Source organism: Neopelma chrysocephalum, unplaced genomic scaffold (genome assembly GCF_003984885.1).
Source record: "Neopelma chrysocephalum unplaced genomic scaffold, ASM398488v2 Primary Assembly neopelma1_60, whole genome shotgun sequence".
In the NCBI taxonomy this organism is placed as follows: domain Eukaryota; kingdom Metazoa; phylum Chordata; class Aves; order Passeriformes; family Pipridae; genus Neopelma; species Neopelma chrysocephalum.
The window spans coordinates 3128479-3150792 of NW_020897715.1; the positions used below are offsets into that span (position 1 = coordinate 3128479).

At 37.2% G+C, this 22314-nt stretch overlaps 1 long non-coding RNA gene across 1 annotated transcript; it reads left to right on the forward strand.

The window, feature by feature from the left end:
• Nucleotides 1-1701: 1701 nt before the first annotated feature.
• LOC113966594 lies at nt 1702-16236 on the forward strand. The gene is made up of 3 exons (XR_003533881.1): nt 1702-1808; nt 13635-13806; nt 16128-16236. It is a non-coding gene; the product is annotated as an uncharacterized LOC113966594 (long non-coding RNA).
• Nucleotides 16237-22314: the final 6078 nt, after the last annotated feature.

Genomic DNA, 22314 nt, shown 5'->3' on the forward strand with positions numbered 1-22314 from the left:
GGGCAAAGCACATGGGATGTGGGAATTCAGGCTCCTAACTTTGAGAGCTATGAGTCATCTAGCTTCTGTGTTACTATTTGATCTTGTGAAGTGTCTAGAATTGAGTTGTTTCAATTTTCACTCCCCTGTATCTAGAGTAGAGCTTTTCTTAGCAGCTCAGGTTTCAAACAGCTGTATTAAGAACTGACAAATATTAACTCTTGGTTTTGTATAGTTTGTGTGACTAAATTGGGAAAAGAACAATAACAAAAAGTAAAGTCAATTACAGTGTCTTGAAGGTTCCCAGGCTTGGTCTGTGTTGATCTCATTTTAACTTGTTTATTTACATGGGCTGCAGGCAATTCAAAAAGTGTCTGGAATATCAGAACAATAAGTGTAAACTACTGGGATTTAACTTTTCTTAACTTGTAGTGATGGCTCCACAACACTTCTCATATTTTTATTTTCTTGTCAATATATAAAATAACTCCTTCCTTCTTTCCCTCTAGTATGTTTTGTTGTAGCTGTTCAGTGGGTTTTATTTCTGTATTTGTTACCATTTTTTAAGTCCCTAAAATAGTTTAAATGTGATATTTTTGGTACAGTAATTAAGCAGCATATGCTCATTGCCAGTATTCAATTTACAGCTTTAAAAAATATTAAAATAATTTAATTCAAATTCTATTGAGTTTCCTGAACCTGCCCCTGCAAGTAATCCTATAAGGTAAAGGCAATCAACCAGCATGACAACATTATGTGAAAATAGAGCCCTCATCCTGGAGGGTGTCTTCATTACATGCATGTTTTTAATATTCAGACTTAGGCATTCCTATCTGGTAAGCTGAAAAATATTTTAAATTTCTAAACTTCCCATTTTTATTCAGGTAAAACTTCCATAATTTCCAGTTCTGAGCTTCTGTATCAAACTAAGCTACTCAGATTTCATATGAACTACTATACAAGAGTGCCTGTCAGTAAACTGAATCAATTCTGAGCTGAAGTCATCTCACTAAAAAAATCTATTCATGGTGACTTAAAAATTTGCAACCCCTTCCTACTAGGTACAAAAAGAGACCTGTCTATTTAAATAGATTTCCTTAACTTTAGATAAAATTTAGAAGGCAATTTTAATGAATAAGAAGTAGTTTCACAATTGGGTGCATAAATTCAAATCTACACTGCAGTTCCATCACTTTCAGGTGGTACTCCTGTGACCAAGTAAATAACATAAACTTGTGAGTACGTGAAAGGAAAGTAACAGGGAGCAAAAATCAGATTTTGCAATGTGTCTTTTAAATTTTGTTGTTGAGAGAAGCACTTGAAATAGTTAAAAATGAAAAGACATTTCAAGCACTTGGAAGCCTTCTTTACATTGAGAATAACTTCTTTCAGAAGATTTATGCATCTATTGAAGAGATGAAACGTATCTAAATCCTTTGCAACCAAAACCCACTGAAGCACAAAGCACTGCTGTATAGATGAAATGTCCCTTATGAAGGCAGACTTGTGGCTCCAGGAGGACAGTTTTGTTGCTACAGGTACAAAAAGTATTTCTTCTGCGAGCAGTCTGTGCTGTCTTGACTAATGATTGATTTTAATGTCTAGTGATAAAAACTTGCATTTTTAAGCATGAAAATCCCCCAAAATACAGTTGGCAAATACTAACAGTTCAATAATGGAGTCTACTGTCCTGTTTCATTTTCAGAGTGGTCCTGGAAGAACACCATTCATAAAATCAGCAATTTAAGGGCCTGCATGCCACAAGCCTTGATGGTGGAAAGGATGTGTCTGAGGTGGGAGGAAAAGGCATCCTGTGGTCCCTACTAAAGGTATTTGTTTCACTCTCACTTTTATGTATTTTTTTTTCCCCCACATCTTCTTACTGAAGGGAGTAGTGTTTTGACTGAGGAAAATGTGATGTCCACATTGAATGCCACCTATGCCAGGTGTTGTATAACTTTATTCAAGACTAGTGGTGCATGGAAAAACAACTGACAGGTACCTATTATCCTGTTACAGAAAAGAATTAAATGAAGTTTAAGTAAACACACAAAAGAGTCCCTGACTTCAGAAGACTTGACATTGATGAAACAGGCCTGATATTTTCTGCCCACCATTCTTGTATAGGGGGAAGATAATAGATTCAGGTTATAGTCTTTAATTGCTGATAACATGGCAGATAGAAAATTATGGAGAAATTATTTCTAAATAGGTCCATGCTGCTTTTACTTTAAGTCTCCTTACTGGTGGTGTCTTGTCTTGTTTTGCTCCTTGCATGTAAATCTCATTCATCTAAAGGTTAATATTTAAGGTCAAAATCACCAAGTTGCAGAAGTTGCAATTCACTGCATTGAATTCAATTCAGTGAAGTGTTTCCCATAAGTATTTGTATCAAATGCTGCCTTTGTCCCTTGTGTTTGAGATGATGTCAAATTGGAGTCATTAAACAGGATTACAATTTAATTACTCCTACTTTTGAAAAGTGGACAAATATGACACGGTTTGATTTCATATTTACTGCCATGTACACATTTTTTATTGTCTGCACTTGTTTTGTTTTCTTTTAAAGTCATCTCAGTCCAAACCATAAAAAAACTAACAGAAGTGGTATAACCTGGAAATTGGGATAAACTCTTAACAGAAATGATATCTCTCAACACCTCATATGATAGAGCTCTTCAGGTGTTACCAACAGGTGCTTTTCTCAGAAATCAAGATCACTGTTCAGATAAACTTTTTCTACTCAGTCCGTTGCTGAAGAATGCAGGTGGTGTTGTTCACCCATCAATGGGCAATAGAGGGGCTCCTCGGCCTGTCAGAGTCGTTTGTCCATCTCTCCCCGAATCCACTTCTCTCTTTATTAATCAGAAGAAAAGTTTTTGATGACTTTACTCTCTATAACTAGTAGAGGCAGAAAAAAGTTAACTGTTTCAGGAAGAAGTTTCTCAATCCCTGAGAGTGAGTGCAGCTATCACATATTTCTATGCAATGCTATATTTCATATATTCCAAACGTTCTTTGTCTTTTTTTTTTTTGTGTCTTCATCTGTTTAGTATGACAGAGAAACCACTTATATTCTCATGTCACAGAATCACAGAGTGGGTCAGGTTGGAAGGGACCCCAGCTGGTCATCTGGTCCAACCTCCCTGCTCAAGCAGGGTCATCCCGGAGCACATGGCACAGGATTGTGTCCAGATAGTTCTGGACAGTGAGGGAGACTCCACAATCTCTCTGGATGATCTGTACCAGTGCTCAGTCACTACACAGCAAAGAAGTTCTTCCTCATGTTCCAGTGGAACTTCCTGGGCATCAGTTTCTGCCCGTTGCCTCTTGTCCCATTGCTCAGCACTACTGAGCAGAGCCTGGGCCATGCCCTGGCATCTCCCTGAAGACACTGACAGACCTTGGTGAGGTCCCCTCTCAGTCATGTCTTCTTAAGACTGACAGGACAACTCTCTCAGCCTGTCCTTGTAGGAAAGATGCTCCAGTCCCTTAATATAGAAATATAGAATAACAGAAAAATAAGGAGAGTTGCTTTTAAACCTCAAGATAATGATTTTGTTCCTGTATGTTTAGGAGCTTTTTTGAATATGGTCATGTTAACATCATTAGGATCACATGAGATGTAATGTTATTCAGCATGAGAAAGGATATGGGAAACCAGGCTGTAGTGTGAGTAACATGATTCAGAATTTCAGATTGTAGTGTTTACATCTCAGATCCTCCACTGAGCCTTCAGGTAGTTTGGTAATTGATTCAAAATCAGTAAAGATTCTACTTCAAAGAGCTGAAAGGGAAAAGAGAGTGCTAAAGCAGGAGGGAATAGAATTATGCAAGGTGACCTATTGAAAATTATATTCGAAATGCAGAAAATATCATCCATAATTTTTTAACTGTGTTCAGAGTAGGCAATTTAGATAACTAAGTGCATATAATTTCATAGGCAGTTATTTCATTTCTATCTCTATAATAGAAAAATGTTTTCCTTCAAGTTGAAGTTTAACGGTAGAAGAGCATATCCTTGTCTTCTTAACTCTGAAAAAATAAAATATATTTTCCAGATTTTGAATGTAAAGAGTATAAAAACTGTAGCAGGATGCAATAGGAATGCAAAACCATACCAAACCAAAACCTATCAAGTAAAACAAAAATCACCAAGCAAAACAAAACTCACCATTAAAGAGGGTAACTTCTTTATAGGTTAATTTTATTATCCAAACTCTGAGTTTACTTACATGCATCAATTTCATATTATATATTTGTAATAAAGAAGCGAAAAAACAAAACTGCAACACACTGAATGTTCCGCTCATTATTCTGATTCAAATCACACTTTAAGTATTTAATAAATGTTGCAAGAGAAATAAAACCACACAATATACAACTTCTTATTCATTATAAATTCTACCTTTTAATGGTAACTGGAAAGACTGTAAGCCTAGAAAAGAAATTCTACTTTTTATCTTGTGCATTTAGAAGATATGAGTCATCACTATTCCTTTTTCACTTTACAAGGTCAATTTGCCTTCTCCCTTATGTGCAAGAGTAGGCAGACTTCCTGAGAAGCAAAACAACACCAGAAAGATGCAATTATAAAACCATAAATAGTAGCATAACAAAAATAATATTTCAGATATAAACTCCAAGTTAATCTAAAAGCAGAATGACTTAGATTCAAAATCAATTAAGTCCATTTATTTTCTGACATTTTGATTTAAATTAAAATTTTTGTAATTTGAATATTCTATCCATTTAAAAGAGCTGTCTGCTTGCTTGCTCTGTGTTTAGCAAAATGTGTGCATGTTTTTGCTTGTGTTGCTCAAGGCAACAGCATCTGGCACTAAAACTTTTCCTTTGGTAGTACTGGTCAGATGTTAATGCCCCACAAAAAAATTAATAATCTCTTTAGTTTATATGAGAGTTAGATGCATTATATAATCTAAGGGTAAAAGTGGACTGTGCACTAGTACTGTGTGATAGTTTCTGTGTAATAGCAAGTCCAGGTACTTCTCTTTTTTTATAAAATCTGTGACAGAAGGATCCAACTTCTCTTCCAGCTAGCTGAGAAGAAGTCTATGGGATCTGTGGAGGGAGTTGAACAAAATTAATATATTTTGCAAGTCAGGTCTTCAGTAACATTCTTAGTCATCTGTGTGCTCTGGGAGAACCTTTATTCCTTGACAGATACATGGCTTATCTGGTGCCTTATTGCTACCGAGAATCCCTGTCACAGCTGAGCTGATCTCTTGTGAAAAGAATATATGATATTACATTTTGTTATTTCTTTTTTTGTTTTTTTTTTTTTTTTTTTTTTTTTTTTTGTTACACTGTTCTCTGGGTAATACCACATTCAGGAGGTATGGAATGTCAGAAAAGACAGAAAATACTGGATCGCCTGAAAATATATTAAAAATTAGGCTAATGATGCTGATTTATAAGTGAAGGTAGAGAAGACCAACAAAATTAAATACAACTTGTTACAAAAGTTATGGGCTTGTCTCATGTTTTCATGAAGGAATAGTGAACCACAGTGGAATAAGAAAATGGCAGTAAATCAAGAACTGCAGTTTATTCCTGTGCCAGTAAGTCATTGTGTACTTTTGGGGGAAAACACGTACAGTTATAATTTTGAAAAGTAACTATTTCTTTCTGGAGGAGCTGTGAATCCCTGAGAACCTCTGAAAAACCTTACCATTGACTCAGCCTGAGACTCCAACTTGGGTATTACACAAACAGCCCACACACCCACTTCCCACTGCAGCGCCAAGGACCCTGGTGTTTGTTTCCAAACCAACATTTTTGGTGGTTTCATTCGGTGAGTCAGGGCTGTACTCAGTCAAGGCTTTACACACGAGTGAAGAACTGGTGGTGATGTGACTCATTCAGTGAAGTTTGGATGCAGTTCCCTAATTTTGAAGGAAAGACTTAGGAGGTCAAGATTGCTGCATTAAGAGCTGCTGGTACTTCTGCAAGAATGCTGCAGCTGCAACCTCAGTGGGATTATTTGAATAAATGTACAAGCCTGAGGGCAACATCCCTTTAGATGCCATTTAGGAGAGAACTTGAACTACTACTTGTTCAATGGCAAGTACTTGACTCATGGTCAGTGCTGCTTTTACACAAACAGCTCAGAAATCTGCTTTGTGCTTTTTTTTTTGTGCTTTTCCCTTTTCTTAACTGGGATGTTAAGAAATGCTTAAAAAATGATTTTTTAATTCTACTGAAATGTCGTATAATGATATTCAGTCATTACTAGAGAAGCTGGATTGCTTTCCTTGCATTTAAATTTGCAGTTATAAGTGCAGAAGCATGGCAACAAGATAATGGAATTTTTTAAAACTTTGAAAAGAAATTAAACTGTCAGCTTAGACATTCCAGCAACGATCACTGCAGTACTGTAGAAATTAAAAGCACATCATTACTTACGAAAGTGTAGAACATCATTGCAAACTTCAATTTTTCTTCTTCCAAAAGAGATGGCAAACAAAATGGTTGATCGCCTATTTTTCATGCAGTCTAGCAGAAATATTGCAATTATGTATTTGGGAGCCTCTTGTCCTATGACATACACTTTAATTCAAGTAATTGTTACTATTACCAGTTTTGAAGTAATGGGAACGAGATTGCTGTTAGTGGCAGAAATAATGAATAATATAAGCAGGAGTGATTTAACTAATATTTCTTTTCTTTTTCTTTGTTTAGTTTTTTTTTCTAAAGAGTGATATCCTTTCTGTCTTACATAAACCCAGAATATAAATCTTTGCAGAGAAACATCATTGATCTAGCAGGAAAGACAGTTCTTAATGGGAATTTCATTTTCTTTCCAGGAAGCATTGAGGCTGTACGGGGTAGTGGCTGCAGCTGTCTTTCTGAAGAGAGCAGAGTATTTCTATCCTGCAGTGACTTCCTGTGCACACAACTTTGACAGCTTTAAAAGCCTTTACAGAGTTCCTCTCCTTGAGGATGCGGAAGTGTCTACACTGTTACAAGATTTTAAAATGAAAACATGACATTGAAATTTTAGGTTAGCATTTTAGCAGATCTGTTGCATGTGAGTCTCTTAAACTGAAAAAATAAAATCATAAAAGCAATCACATTAAACTAAATTTGAACAAATCCCTTTTCTCTCTCCAGCTCGCAGTATGATGTCAGACAGTAGCATAATGTAAAAAATGATGATTGGGAAAGTGTCTGGTTTCTCTAATGCAGAAAATAATTGTCTAATTTGTATTTAAATACTTTTCATCAAACCAATGTTATCAACATTTATCTGATATTTAAAAGTGGATTATCTTTGGATACATTAGGATATCCCTTCTCAAGTAAAGAACCTATGGATGAGCACAACAGTCTAGGGAAAAAGCAATAAAATATTTCAAAGTGTATTACTTTTCTGGCATTTCAGCTGGTGGTGAAAGATGAATCTGCTCATGGACACTGTCCAAAAAGTGCCTTCTTTGTGTTTGTAGAAGCTATGGAAAAAAGATTGCAAGAAGAAATTGAAGATAAGATTGCTAAATTGTATGAAAAGCATTCTTCTGAAAATAAATAAGTAAAGAAACATGGTTCATCCACAAGCGGAACAATGCATCCCAGTTTCTACTAAGAGCTGTTTAATATGCATATATTGCTATTTTTTTAGTGTCTCTCCTCTGTCCAGACTTGTCTAAATCTGTAAAGTTTTGAAATGCAACTGTAAGCATGAAGAGAGGAGAAAACTCTACCCTAAAAGAGCAATACTCACATCCCTGCATTTTTGAGAAAATTCTCCCTAATTCTTTACTATTGTTCATTATTTCTAATATAATACTGCCTTGATTTTCATCTTTCATAGCAGCTTACGCAGAATGGTTTCCAAATGAAATGAAGCAGTTATAGAATTAAAGTTAGTATCTAACAATAGGGCAAATTTGAGAGAGGTTTAAAAAGCTGCAGTTTTCCATAGAGATTTAATTGAGATTGAGAACATAAGAAGTGAATAGTCTTTGAAGACCTCTGGATATAAAGAGCAGCAAATAAGAAGGAATTTATATATTATCACTACTAATTCAGTCATAGAATAAAATAAGAGAATAAGCATTTGCTAGATTGCCTTGGAAAGTAAAATGATGTAAGATTTAGGAACAGTCTGGAACAAACCCATGGTAAAAAAACAGAAAAAAATAAAACCAAAACCAAAACCAGACTCCATCAAGCCTTGTGAACAACAAAAGACAAAAGAAGCTTAATTTCTTTTTCACTGTCCTTCCTGCCTTCCTGCCTTCCTCCCTCCTTCTCTCCCTCCTTCCCATTTTGAGCAGAACTGTTCATTTTTGTGAACTCTGCCAGTCTCAGTGGGGACTGTGTGAGGAGGTAGGAGGCAGCAGACTTGCAGATGGTGAGTTAGTTCTCAGAGGAGAAGACAGAGAAGACATAACAGTTCATTTAGTGTTATAAGGACATAACAGAATTATTTCACTGTCTTTCAGGCATGGCCTCATACAAGAATGTCTTCTGTATACGTTTGCAACATGGAAGAAAGTATGAAATTAAAGATCAGCAACAAGAGTCAGGAGTGAATTGAAATAAATGAGTTTCCTAATGCAGAATCCTGCTTTCCTCCTCTGAAAGCAGCTGGAATCTGGCAGTTGCAGGTTTCTTCTCTGACTTAGTGAAGATCCAGCAGTCTTGAGAGAGGCTGGTCCAAGACAGCACTGTAGCAAATGAACCTGGGTGACATATGACAGCAGCCTCTGCTGAAACTGCTTTCTGAGCCTGTAAACCATCCCTGTTCACCATCTTCTCTCCCCTGCCAGTGGATGTTGTCCTTCACTGCAACTAGGGCACAGTTGTCTGTGGTGGCAAAACGGATGCATTATTTAGAACTCTCAATTTCAGCTGCAGCTATATGCTGACAAAAGTGCTGAAATCCACTCCTTGCACAGGAAACTTCACTTTTTTGTGTGCTTTCTCAGAGAGTGTCTGTTTGCATTTCATCAGTTCTGCCCATATCATACTGAGATAAATTAATTATGAGAACTATTTGTGTGATTTATACATTATGCAAACATTCTTACTGCACTTACCGATGAAAATGTTGTACTGTGGCAGCATTGTTTTATTTTGCATTGTTATTTTACGTAACTTTAACATTGATATTAGTACCAAAATCCCTGGTTTGCATGTAAACAGGAAAAATTAATATTTTTTTATAAGAACATGCCATCCTACTGACTTTAAAAAAAGTTCTAAGTTATTTATATTCTTGAATTAATATCATTGCAAAGAAAGCCCTTCAGTATAGAAGTTTTTCGTGTAATTAGTTTTTTAAAAGTAAAAATACTACCTTTGGTGGAGGGGGGGAAGGTAGAAAACCAGAATAATTCAGCCAGGAAGAGACCTTTGGAAGACTGCTCTAAGTAGGGTCAGCTATGGGATCAGACAAGGATCTATTCTCTTATATGCAGTGAAAAAGAGGTTTGCCTGATCTGATGTGACCAGGGAGGCCATTGGCAGCTTTTGTAAATCATCTAAATTGGGAAGCAATAAAAAATGAAAACAATAGGCCCTTACAGGGGAACACATCCATGGACAGCTAACTCCATGTAGAAAGCTGAGCTTATGGTAGAACCACAATGTGCAAATGCCAGACTGACAGACAGGACTGGACACCTTGCCCAGCACAAGGGAGTGTCCTGTTCCCCTCCATCAATGGGACGTGGGAGCTTTCAGGGAGGGGGGGAAGTGGTGATGGGGCACGGAATAGGAATTACCAACTCCCTGCTATGCCCATCTCATTTGGAAAATCAAATCTAAAAATTGTGTTTCTGAGGTGTGAGGTTCTGTCCTTATGTGTTATGATCTGACTATTAAGAGATGCCTCTGCCTGAATTATGGTGCAAACGAGACCAAATGCCAAAGTTAATAGTACAGACATTATTTAACAGTAAAATGTGAGGCAGAGAGATAGAAAGACATGGAAAAGAGAGGTGAGGGGGAGAGAAAGAGAGCGAGAGAGAGATGGATTAAGCAGAAGACAGTCACCACCTGTGGATCCAGCGGCATCCCACTGGTTCTTCTCCACTCTGGTCTTCTCAGTGATGGTGGTCCCTGAGTCATTCTTCTGGGGTATCACCTTTACATAGTCCACTTTTCAGGTATCCACAAGGGATAGATGCTATTTCCATAACTGGGGTTGGTATGTGTATAAGCAGTTGATTCCTTTCCCACAGTCTGCCACAATGGGAATTTTTGTCCAGATGCAGTAAGCAGGATGTGCTAACCAGCCTTACCTCCATCAGGCTTGGAATTAGTGCCTTCCTATTGCAAATTCCTCTCTTCTGTGCTTATCTCAAGTTCCTGCTGTGGTGGCTTATATTATGGCAAGTTCCTTCTGTGGCTTTGACAGTATTTGAGATAGGCAACTGTGATTTTTAAGTCTCTTACATTATGGCTGTGACATGCAGTGGAGATTGAGGATAAGGATGCCTGCATGTAGCAGCCCTGTGCTTTTGTCAGTGATACCAAGTACTCCTTCCATGTGCCAGGTGTCATTGCTTGGACAGAATGACCTTTTTGGTGTACTGAGGATATGAGTTTTGTCTCTCTGTGTACTGGGCTCATTGGTCTAAACTAGACCACAGACCTTAGCTCACTACATTCCTTGGTCTGAGAGGGTCCTTGCCCCTTAAAGTTCAGGATATGTCAGTCCAGGTGGCACTGTGCCCATGGCACGTTTGTGTGATACCCATCCCACAGGTGTGCTGAGTGGCTGGTTGGCACAGATTTTTGTTTCCTGTTTATTTGGGGAGGGGATGTATTAAGAACAAATATTTCTACTTCCATGTGTACTGGATGCAGTTGTTTGTTTTCTGGGGCCCCAGAAGTGTGTGGTGTCTTTGTAAAAGATGCCAGTGTTTGCCGTGGAGATGGGATGTCACCATGACATCTCACTGAGCCTGATTAGCCTGTGAGGAAGAACAGGATCAGGCCATTTGTATTGTTCCTGTTTACTCAAGTGCTGTTTGTGTGCGTGCAGTTCCTGCAAAAGCACAGTGCTCCTGCCTCTGTACATCTGTGAGTGCCTGGTAGTGTCTGTGCCTGCCTTTCAGAAATGAAAGCTCAGCCCTAGCAGGCTGTGAGAGGAGAGGTATCATCCAGTCCTGGAGTCCTCCAGCTTCATTAACTCCTTGAAGTGTTGGAAGCATTCCTGAAGTGGCAGGTGTGGGAACCCAGTATGTGGAGGGGACAGGTCCTTTTGCAAATATACCCCAAGTGCAAGAATTTATTAACAAATATTCTAATATTCATTTAAAGGAATAGAGTTAGCATCTCTAGAAAACAGAATACATCATGAAAACATCAAATTGTGTTGGCTATAGAGAAAGCAGAGACACAGGGAAAATAACCTAGAGATGGCCTGTCTACAACTTCTTCCTTGGACATGTCTCAAAATGTAAAGACAAAACAAATCTAAATATAAAAAAAAAAAATCATATAAACAGTTCAGGCAGACTATGGTAACAGATTACTGTAATTTTGTATAAATGTAGGCATAGTTTCATCAATGACAGTTAAATCTTTGGAAAAAATACTCCAAAAAGGTACTAATTCAATGGTCTTAATAGGTTTCTTTTGGTTTGTTTTACAGAATAATTCTCTGAAGAACAACAATTTGAAGAGGTTGAACCAACAGATAACAATACAGACTGATGACTACTTGAAAGTTCCTTAGGTATAATGGCTATGAATTGGAAAGAAAAACAGAGGAAAAAAAATAGCTTAACACCTGAATCTCAGCAGACACTCCTGCTGATACAAATGTTCCAGGTTGGATAACTAAGATAATTACTGCTAATTACAATGTGTGTTTTTTTCTCTTCCATAGATAGCACAAAAGAACAAGTCCTTCCAATTCCATGGATTTTGTTAAATTTCTTACCTTTTGTTTTTGCTACTTTTATTTATTTCACTTTATTATTGTATCTGGGCAGGTACAGTTTTATCTCTGTCAAATTTGTGAGTGTCAAATTATCTCTGTCAAAATAAGTGTTTTTCAGGACTTTTCAGGACTCAGAATCAGATATTTTACATCCCGATATACACTTACAAGTAAAATGCTTTGAGTTAACTGTCTTAGTGTCTTTATATTCTCCTGAATCATCTTCTGACTTTTAATGAAATATTAAAATATTTAATTAAATGATTGTAGGCAAAAAACTGTCTACAGAATGTAAGCAGTAACTCTATTACACTGAGCCCCAAGTCTGTAGGAAGATCGAAGAGTGGTGCTATGAAGAGTAAACAGTCTCATTTGTCTCTGTGAGAATCCAGCTCTTACATAGTTGTCACTGGGAATTTGAGTAAACAATCCAAACTTCATCATGGAATAAAGAGGTAGAAAACTAAAAACCTGCACTAATTATCGTGAAGCGACTACTTCATACCCACTCCCAAAACACAATTAAATAGGACAGCAGAGAATTAAAAAAAAAAGTTTCAAAGTGATTAGTAGAAATGAAATCATTCTTATTATGTGCAGAGTCTATTCAAAGCATAATGTTTTTGTCAGATGGTAGGGTTGTACCTTCTATGTGCGGTTCAGAAAAACAGCAGCCTCTGCTCTGCCACACTGATTGTTCTGTCTCTAGACTTGACTCCCACAACCTTGACAGCCTCTCTACTCACCATCACTCTCATTTTTTTAAAATAAATCTCACTTAGATTATGTCTGTAGGGCAGGGACAAAGGCAGCTGCCTATAGATGCCAAACCTGTTCTGTAATATCTAGCTCACATGCTAGTGGGATTTTGGCCTTGAGAGCACAGATTCATGTAACCTGCAGCTTGGCTGGGTTTTGCAGCCTGTGCTGCACTTCTTGTTGCCACAGCCACATTGGGTCTGATATTTCAAATATATATTTGCAGCATATTTAAGTCAGTTTTACTACAATGACTGCTATGACCTCAGAATTAGTGTATGCTCGTTTACAGCCCAAATGTTCAGGCACCACTGCATTTACTTTGTCTGATAGGCAGACATGTTTTTCTCTCTCATACCAAATAAATTATATGTTTTCTCTTGAAACTAGTTTTTCCTATTTCTCATCCCGGTTTCTATATCATCTACTCCCTACCGTGAAACATTGACAGACCCTTACTCTAAAGGGTCATTGTTTCTATTATCACTTCCCACTACTTAAAATGATAGAGGTTATATTTAGAATCCTAACTAGAATATCTTCATCCTTACAAAAATTTGGTGTCTTTCACCCACCTTTTTTCCCATCTTACTCCTGGGCCAATACTACTGAAATGAGTGAAAATCAGAGGCCTGGGGAAATGAGTTGAAGAGAAAAGTGTGCTAAATATGTTTGCAAGTAACTCAGCAAGACTTCACTCAAGAGAGTAGAAGCACAGAAAGGTTGCCTTGACCTCTCTAAACACCTAAGAGAACTGTTACTTAAGGAAATGGAGAAGTTAGTGTATTTAATTAGATTTGTTGTATTCAAGTGCTCCTGTACTAGCTGTTGTATGAACCCTCAGAATGGGGTGAGATTGAAAAGCAAAGAAGCATAATCTTTCCTGACAAGTCTATAATATTACAGAAACTATAATTTCTTGAGTGTTGCTGAAAATTTTTGCTTCTAAAATTAATGCTTGGGGTTTTTATTCTAGGGTGTGTTCACTGTGACATTCAAAGGGAAGCAAAGTGCAAAGGGGCAAGAAAGCAGGTGTGCTGTAACACTATGATTCATTTTCTTAGAAGATTAAAATTCATGCAAGAGAAAATCAGTGGTGAAGTTATAGTACAGAATCATCATTTGCATCATGACAAGAATATGGCAAGGTTTGTAGAGTACTCAAAGTACATCTAAATAGGTATATAAAGAAGGTACTCAGTGGAGTAAAGTTGGGTAAATATTATTCTTCTAAACGTCTCTCAGGTATCGAAATTTCTCCAAATATCTTTAAGGGAAAAAGTAGTCTCTATGAAGCTTATTCAGGAGATGTTTTTCTCAAAAGTTTTTTTCCCCAAGAAGTTGAGTATATCTCACAAATACTGCTGATTTCTCAAGCTTAATACAGAACACAAGGATAATAAGTCCAAAGATAAATGCAAGCAATGAGGTCTTAAAACATAGCTACTTCTGTAGCTGTATATCCTTTAGCAAACTGGATTTGTTGAATTTATCCTTTAGGAAATACAATAATTCATTCACAGAATCTCAGAATTGTTGGAGTTGGAAGGAATCTCTGGAGACCATCTCATCCAGTCCTCCTGCTAAAGCAGGCTCACCTGTGGCAGATTGCACAGAATCACATCCAGACAGGATTGGAATATCTCCTGAGAATGAGACTCCACAGCCTCTCTGGGTGATCTGTTCCAGTGCTGTCACCCTCATTGTAAACAGGTTCTTCCTCAGATTCAGGTGGAACTTCCTGTGCATCAATTTGTGCCTCTTGTCCTATTGCTGGGCTCCACTGATGAATCTGGCCCCATCCTCTTGACACCCACCTTGAGATATCTGTGGGCATTGCTGAGCTCCTGTCTGAGTTGCTTCTTCTTGACACTGAACAGGCCCAAGTCTCTCAGCCTTTCCTCGTAAGAGAGATACTCCAGTCCCATTAATCATCTTTGTGGTCCTCAGCTGGACCTTCTGCAATAGTACCTTGTCTTTCCTGTACTAAGGAGCCCAGCTGGACACAGCACTCCAGATGTGGCCTCACAAGGACTGAGTAGAGGTGCAGGATCACCTCTGTTGACCTGTTCAAAGCTTGTGTTAAGCTTTAACATTGTGTGTGTTCACAGTGAGTCCAAGTTGTTGCATCTCTGCTGTCCTCTTTCTCCCAAGTCACTTATTCATGATTGTGACCACAGAAACACATTTTATGGGGAAATGGGAGAGAGCAGAGGTGGTGTTAAAGTCAATTCCCTATTAGGTAATGATAGTTTAAAAGTAAAATGTAGGCATAAAATTAACTATATAAAGATCCAGTGAAACCACCATAAATAAATAAATAAATAAATCACTTCCTAAATAAAACAGAATCATTTGTGTTAACATATAATAACTTAAAACCATAATAAAGAAGACTGAAACCCACTTAAAAACCCCTGTAATATTTAAGCTGCAAAGGCCCAGGACATCAGCAGTGGATGGCTGCTCTGCAGGTGTAAGAAATGGAGTAAATGACCAAATTATCCAAAGTAGGGGGCAATACAGTACAGGAGATAAAAGCAGCCAAATCACCATAATAGCTCCTGCCTATATTTGCTAAGCCAACAGCACATTTATCTTGGAAAACGTGAAAAAAGCACTGGGTAAGAGATGTTTTACTGTATCTGTAGGAGCTACCGTATGTCCTACCCATGCCTGTCCTTCACTTGTATGAGTTACAGGCTTAATATTTTACATTGTACAAGTATCACGTCTCGGACTTAAGAGTTCAGCAACTAAACACTGTAAATTAAATGGGGAGAAGATGGATAAAACAAATGTAGGAGACCTCTCAAACTTCATTTTCACGTCTGTGGTTTCCTCACTTCTGCTTCTAGGATGCTGTGTGTGTTGTATTTCATCTTTCAAATGTTGTCTTGTACAATTGGTATAATATGAGAAGTGTACTTGCACCAAATCTTTTTTTTCTGAAATAATGGAAATGTAAACAAAGATAGAACAGAGACAGCCAGAAAAAATAAATAGCTAATTAAAGGCTCCAGGGTTTTAAAATATAACGTGTTTGAATTACAGTGTAGATTTTTACTTTTAGCTAAGATCTGACTTGGAAATCTATCTATTAAAATACTATCAGGAGATTAGTCTGTCAGAGTCAGAGAAGAATAAAAGTTATGAGCACACAAAATTACAGCCTTGCAATTTATAAGTAATTTAGTGCTGTTATATCTCACTTTTTCAGAAAAGTTTAAAAAATGTTTCATTGTCCCAAAGATGATTATACAGATATGGTTTTCTTTAATGGAGACCTTGGGGTCTCGAAAATGTGTTCTCTTCTTCTCAGCATGAGCAATATAATTTCTTATTTAAAAATATAAGATCATAAAAGTGTTCTGTCTAATATTCAGAGAATACTCCATTTATGCACGCGTGTCTATATATCTGTGCACAGGTGCTGACCTTTCATTTCCATATATTATGTTCATCACAGGTGATTTCCAATACATGGAATTATCTGTAAAATTATGAATAGCCTGACATTTATGGATGAGTAAATCTGAAAATCCTTTTTGATACATACCCTGTGGCTAACACCAATTATGCAGGTAAGTAATCCAACTAAGGTTTTACTGAGCAATAGAAAGGAAACATGAAAAAGCACAGTTCTGTTATGCATTACTCACTTTTTGTTGACCAATCCCATGACTAACTAAGCCAACATAACTATCAAATTGTTAACAGTAAAACCTGACTTTTCTCACTTCATATAAACATACTGCAAGTTCTTTTAATGTTAGATCAGGATCCTTGGAAAATCCCACACCTGGTTTTGGGGAAATAGGATTTCTCTTCTCACCGAGATAATGAGACTTGATACCGCAACCAAGCAAAAATTAAGGAAAGCAAATACTAAGAAAATACCTAAGCAGATATTAAGAACCTTTGTTAATGAGTTTAGCATTTATATTGGAGTTCTGTATTGTTGCAACCTGTTTCTACTACCATAGGTCTTTGCGCTTAGTAAGTTGGAAATGCCCTGAATATACGAGCAGTAATCTGCTTACTAACTGTACTATTTTTGAACAATATAAAGAAAACTGTGCATTATTTTATACTTGTTTTAAGTTTTTAAATTTATTTATTTACTTGTTTGTTTTGCACATTTTCTCAGCCAATAAGTCTCTAGGCAGTGCTAACTAAAGATTATAAAACATCAGTGAGAGGCTTTTGGAAAAAGTTTTATTGAATTGAAAGAAATCAAGCATACTTAAATCTTTTCTTGAAAATTTCCTTAAAATGCTCCAGCTGCTGAAAGCTTCCAATTTCCATTTTGTCGTTGTTGTTAAAACTTATTATTTCAGGTATTGCTGGTGATTACTTTGTAGAATTTCAGTAGAACAACAAGTGTGAAATTTCCAAATTCTATTTTATTTTAAGGCTGTCTACACGTATGCCAATCTGTACAGGTTCTATTATACACCCACCTCTACCTCTTAATCCAAACAAATATTTTCTTCTGTGATGAACAAAAGCACCAATAGGAAACATAACATTTTGATAAAAAGTGAGTTTGATATCCAGGGAGAGGCAAAGTGTGGGAACACAGAGTATAGTATATAAGCAGTGAGTACATACACGTTTCTTAGAACAGCTTTCTCTTTAGGAATAAAAGGTCTAAGGAAATTTTTGTTGGAATTTTCTGTTACTTCACTCAGTTGAAATTACCACATGCATTACGTAGAGAGACTGTGGAGTCTCCCTCACTGGAGATATTCCAGAACCATCTGGACACAATCCTGTGCCATGTACTCTGGCTTGAGCAGGGAGGTTGGACCAGATGACCCACTCTGGTGCCTTCCAACCTCACCCATTCTGGGATTCTGCGTGAAATGAGCATTTTGCCTGAAGCTCCCCAGGATGTTACTAACCAGGCTACCTTTTTCCAACTATTGGGCTGTTGTAAAAGAAGCATCCATTGATACGTTATGTCACGCACGATGGAATTTTTTTGTTTATTATATTCCTCTTAAAAAATAATGCTGATTCAATCATGGAGAATCCTATAAATGGAAGAGTTGCTCTCACCTAGGTGGAACTGAACTCATCAGGGGAAAAATAACTTCCAGATTGCACAGCAGGAAGGTGGATGACAAGAAGAAGGGATGGGATAGTACAGAGAGGAGTGAGAGTTTTGATAGGCACAGCAGGCAAGCAACCACTAAAACAATCTAGGGATGAGAAGGGCTGTTTAGAGTCTGCTGAAACTCCTAAAACCACTGAGCTAGCAGGAAACAAGCCTGAAAGGAAGTAACTGTCTTGCAGGCAAATAACTTCTATTAATATTTATGCACATTTTGGCAGTTTCTTATTGCCAGTAACAACACATCTGTGATCTTTATCAGCATTACTGGTCAGAAAATCAGGACTCAGATCACCACACAAAGCATCAAATTTAGAGCCAGGGTTTTTTTTTTTTTTGTGTGTGGCCTTGGGAATTTCTGAAGAATCCCTGATAGACTTTGGAGATGGGACAAAGACTATTGTCATGTCTTGCTAAAGACCTCAGTTTTGATGATGATGTGTTCTGCAGTCCTTTCTGCTGTTCTCTTTAAAGATGTCTTTAGATTGTTAATACATTATATGTGTGAAGACTAATAAAACGATTTATAACAGAGGAACTTCTTACAGTTAGAGGAAAAGGTCTATGTTTTTCAGAAATCTGAGCTTTCACCGGGGCATTATCTTAGCTGATAACATTCTAGTACAGTTTATATTGAGTGAAAAACATGAGGGGAAAAACAGTAAAGTAACTGTTCCTCTGTCTCTATCTGCAGCTAGAAAAGAGAGAATAAGGGAAGGAGACAATAGAAAGTTAAGAGGCCATTTTTGTATAATCTGTTGGTTTACATAAAATATTTTATTACCAATGGGAAAAAAAAAAAACCCAAAACACAAGAGTTCTGGCCCATGGGCTTAGATAGCTGGCCTAGTGTAAAGGCTTTATTTTTCTAAATTTAGGAAGTTTTCATTATTTATTCATACAGAAGTAAACTGTGGAGATCATGCCTACTGGGTACAGGCAAAACCTTTTGTACTGTTCTGTCATTCATTATGTATAGTCCATATTTTTAGATATTAACAAGTTTACGGAACTTTAAACTTTTGGGGTTTTAGATGTTTTTAGACATAATCTCAAGATATTTTCTTCTCTCACATCATATGTACAGGAACCTCATATGCTTCAATGGTGTTAAATGTTGTCCCTTTTCCCCATCCTGACTTTTACTATATTGAACTCAATTGGGTGCCATTGGGTTTTTTTTCCTTTTTCACTAGAGGGGATGTCCATTAGTTTTCAACTGTTTTCACTTGAAGAAATACTTGAACCTACTTAAACTACCTATTGATAATCTAAATAGCTGGGGTTTTTTTAAGGTCCTTACTGGAAAGTATTATCTACAGTCTATTAAAAACAGTATATGTCTCTTTCCAACACCATCTAATTCAATACCCAAAAGATTTTCTGAAATTGTTATATTCCCAGAACAACTTTTATTTTGGTGTAAATCCTTACACACTTCATCTTTCTTTTGGCTTTATTTGAACAAAAGTAGTGAATGTGTTCACAGGCCTGTGTTCTGCTATCCAGCCTCTGTTCACAAAGAATCCTTGCTCTGGGCCTGCCACCCAGGTGTGTCTTTTATCTGTTAGACCCTACGAGTGCTGTGTCCAGTCCTGACCCCTGACTTTAGGAAAGACATTGAGGTGCAAGAACGAGTTCAGAGAAGGGCAATGAAGCTGGGGAAGGGTCTTGAGAGAAAGTTCTATGGGAAGGGGCTGAGGGAGCTGAGAGGTGTTTAGCCTGGAGAAAAGGAGGCACAGGGGGGACCTTATTGCTCTCTAGAAACCCCTGGAAGACAGTTGTAGCCAGGTGGGGTTTCAACCTGTTCTCTCAGGTAGCGAGTGACAGGACAAGAGGACAAGGCCTGAAGCTGTGCCAGGGGATGTCAGGTTGGGTTGGACGTCAGGAAGAATTTCTTCACAGAAAGGTTTGTCAGGCATTGGAATGGCATTGCCCAGGGAAGTGGTGGAGTCACCACTCTTGGAAGTGCTCAAGAAATGACTGGATGTGGCACTCAGTGCTCTGGTCTAGTTGACCAGATGGTGTTTGATCAGTGGTTGAACTCGATGATCTCAGAGGTCTTTTCCAACCTAAATGGTTCTGTGATTCTGTTACTCCCCACCTGGGCTGAGCCCCATCCTGCCATGCTCCCTGGCAAGATGGCACTTCTGTCCCATGTTCCTGAATATAAATTCTCTTCTCTAGATCAAAAACTGAGGAAGTTTATTTTGAATATTCAAAAGCAGAACACACAGATTCTGGTGCTTTGAAAGGCGAACCATGCAGGGCAGCAACCAATATGGATTTGTTTGAGTTATCAGCTGCCTGAGGCTTTAATGATGTTTTTTATCTTCTGCTTGATTGCTTTCATTTTTAAATCATTCATCAAAACTTTTATTTTTGTAAAGGAAAGCAAAAAACTATGTACTCTAGTTACATGACGGATATTATAACTTAAAAAAAGATAGATCAACACTACAATTTAACCGACATTTAGCTGGCATTTATACTTTGCTATTTTAGAGCTTTGTGTTGGGGTTACACCCTGTATATGCTAGATATATTAGATATATATGATGTGTAGTGCAGTATTGAGAGAAATGAAAAGCATTCTTACTTCCTGTATCACATTGAATAACAAAGAGGCAGAAAGTTACAAAACATATGCCCATATGTAGCTAAATTAGGTAACTAAACACAAAGTAGAGAACTCTGTCATAAGTTTTTGGCTGCTTGCATGCAGAGTGGCATGTCCCCAGGCTAATGAAGAGAAAACTATGTGTGGGAAAAAATAAACTTTGATTTTATTCTCAGTACCTTTGCTTTGTTAGTATTTTATTCTTTTGTATTTTTTTTCCTTTTTATACATTTTAGCACCAGAAAAGAAAAAAAAGTGGAGGAGGAGGAAAAAAACAAGCAAAAAACCCCCATATGGTTTATAGCTGTCACTGATATTAATGTCTTTCTGTAAGAAAGGCATATTTGAGCTACAGTTAACATAAGTGGTTCACTGCCTTTGTAATGGATATTGTTTATTAAATTGTTCTCTAAGAGAAGATATGAGCAAAGACTATTACAAAAGAAGTGCTGAGTTATCAAGCCTTGTCCAGATTATAGAGTGGCAGTACTGGAATTACAGAAGTGTCTCAAATTCAAACAATATCTCTTGCTCTTGCTTTTTTCTCCCCGCTACATTAAAAGTTCAAGGTGGGGAGGGAGTTCTTGTGACACTTCTTTCATCTTTGAGTTAAGAATAGCAGTTCTGCCCCTGTAGTTCCCTGTGCCCATTGCCTGCAGTACGAGCAAGTAATTTGTGTCTTCAAGGAAGTCAAAGAGCAACTGGAGATGATCTGTCTTAACTCCCACTAAGTTCAGCACACATCATATCACCTCTCAACTGAGAATTAGTGACAATGAATTGCTTTTTACCCCCCATCCTTTCAGTCTTTCCTTCAGACTTTGTGCAATCAATAAATGCATTCAACAACTGTAGTGGCCAGGTTTATGGCTTGTAGGAATTGCATATTTCTCTTACCTGGATTGCAGACACAGAAGTAACTTAAATGTGTAGCACACATCTTGCTTCATATGGAGAAGAGGTAATGAATTATAGTTACTAGAGAACATGAAACATTTGTGTCCTGTCCACAGGCACAGAGCTTGCTTATGGTAGGATTATACCAATCTCCTTAGAGAAAGCATGAGAATACTTGGATTTATTTATAAATTCCTCAAGCAGACACTATTTTAACATTCTTCTCCAGGAAACAAGTATTTTTTGGGAGCAGATCCTTGATTGATGAGAATCTTTGTGGTACTTTGATTTTTGATGATGGCAGTTCATGCCTGCTTCTTCAGCCTAAACCTATTTTCTTTTTACTTGCTCTCTGGTTTTTGTATATTTTTCTAAACTTAAGTGACATTCTCTATTATTTTCATTTGGGGAAACAATTGCCAGTTCTGAATGCAAAAACACCACAAACAACCATTCTTAAAAGAGATAAGAAAAATGTTAAATAATTATGTTAAAAAAAAAATTCAAAACCCCAAACCAAAACAAGCAAAAGCCCCAAAGTAATAGAAGATTGTTTTACTCACATTTCAGGGTTTTTTTTTCTGTCACAGAAGCTGATGAAGACTGTTGAAAAGGAAAATTACATGGAAAAGCATACTCAGAAATTTCTGTTCCCAGCAGTGATGCTGTAAGTTTTCCTACAGTTTTGCATTTCATCTATTTCAGAGGTTGCTATAGTAATGAACTGCTATAGTAAAAAGCTGGGGTTTCATTTAATTTGGACTGATATAGAGCTATGATCGGCCTTGATTGAATTCACATAACCACAGGCTTGTGGCTGTGGTAATTAATGCATTATTGTTGGTAAATATTATAGCACAGCATTAGTTTATGGCTAAAAATGTTTTTATATTTAGTTGGAGTAATGCTTTATGTTTTGAATCATATTGTAAATGATGTCTTGGTTGTATATTTAGAAAGGAGGAAGTGATGTTTTCAGCCTTTCAATATATATCACACATTTCTGGATTGCAGCTTGGT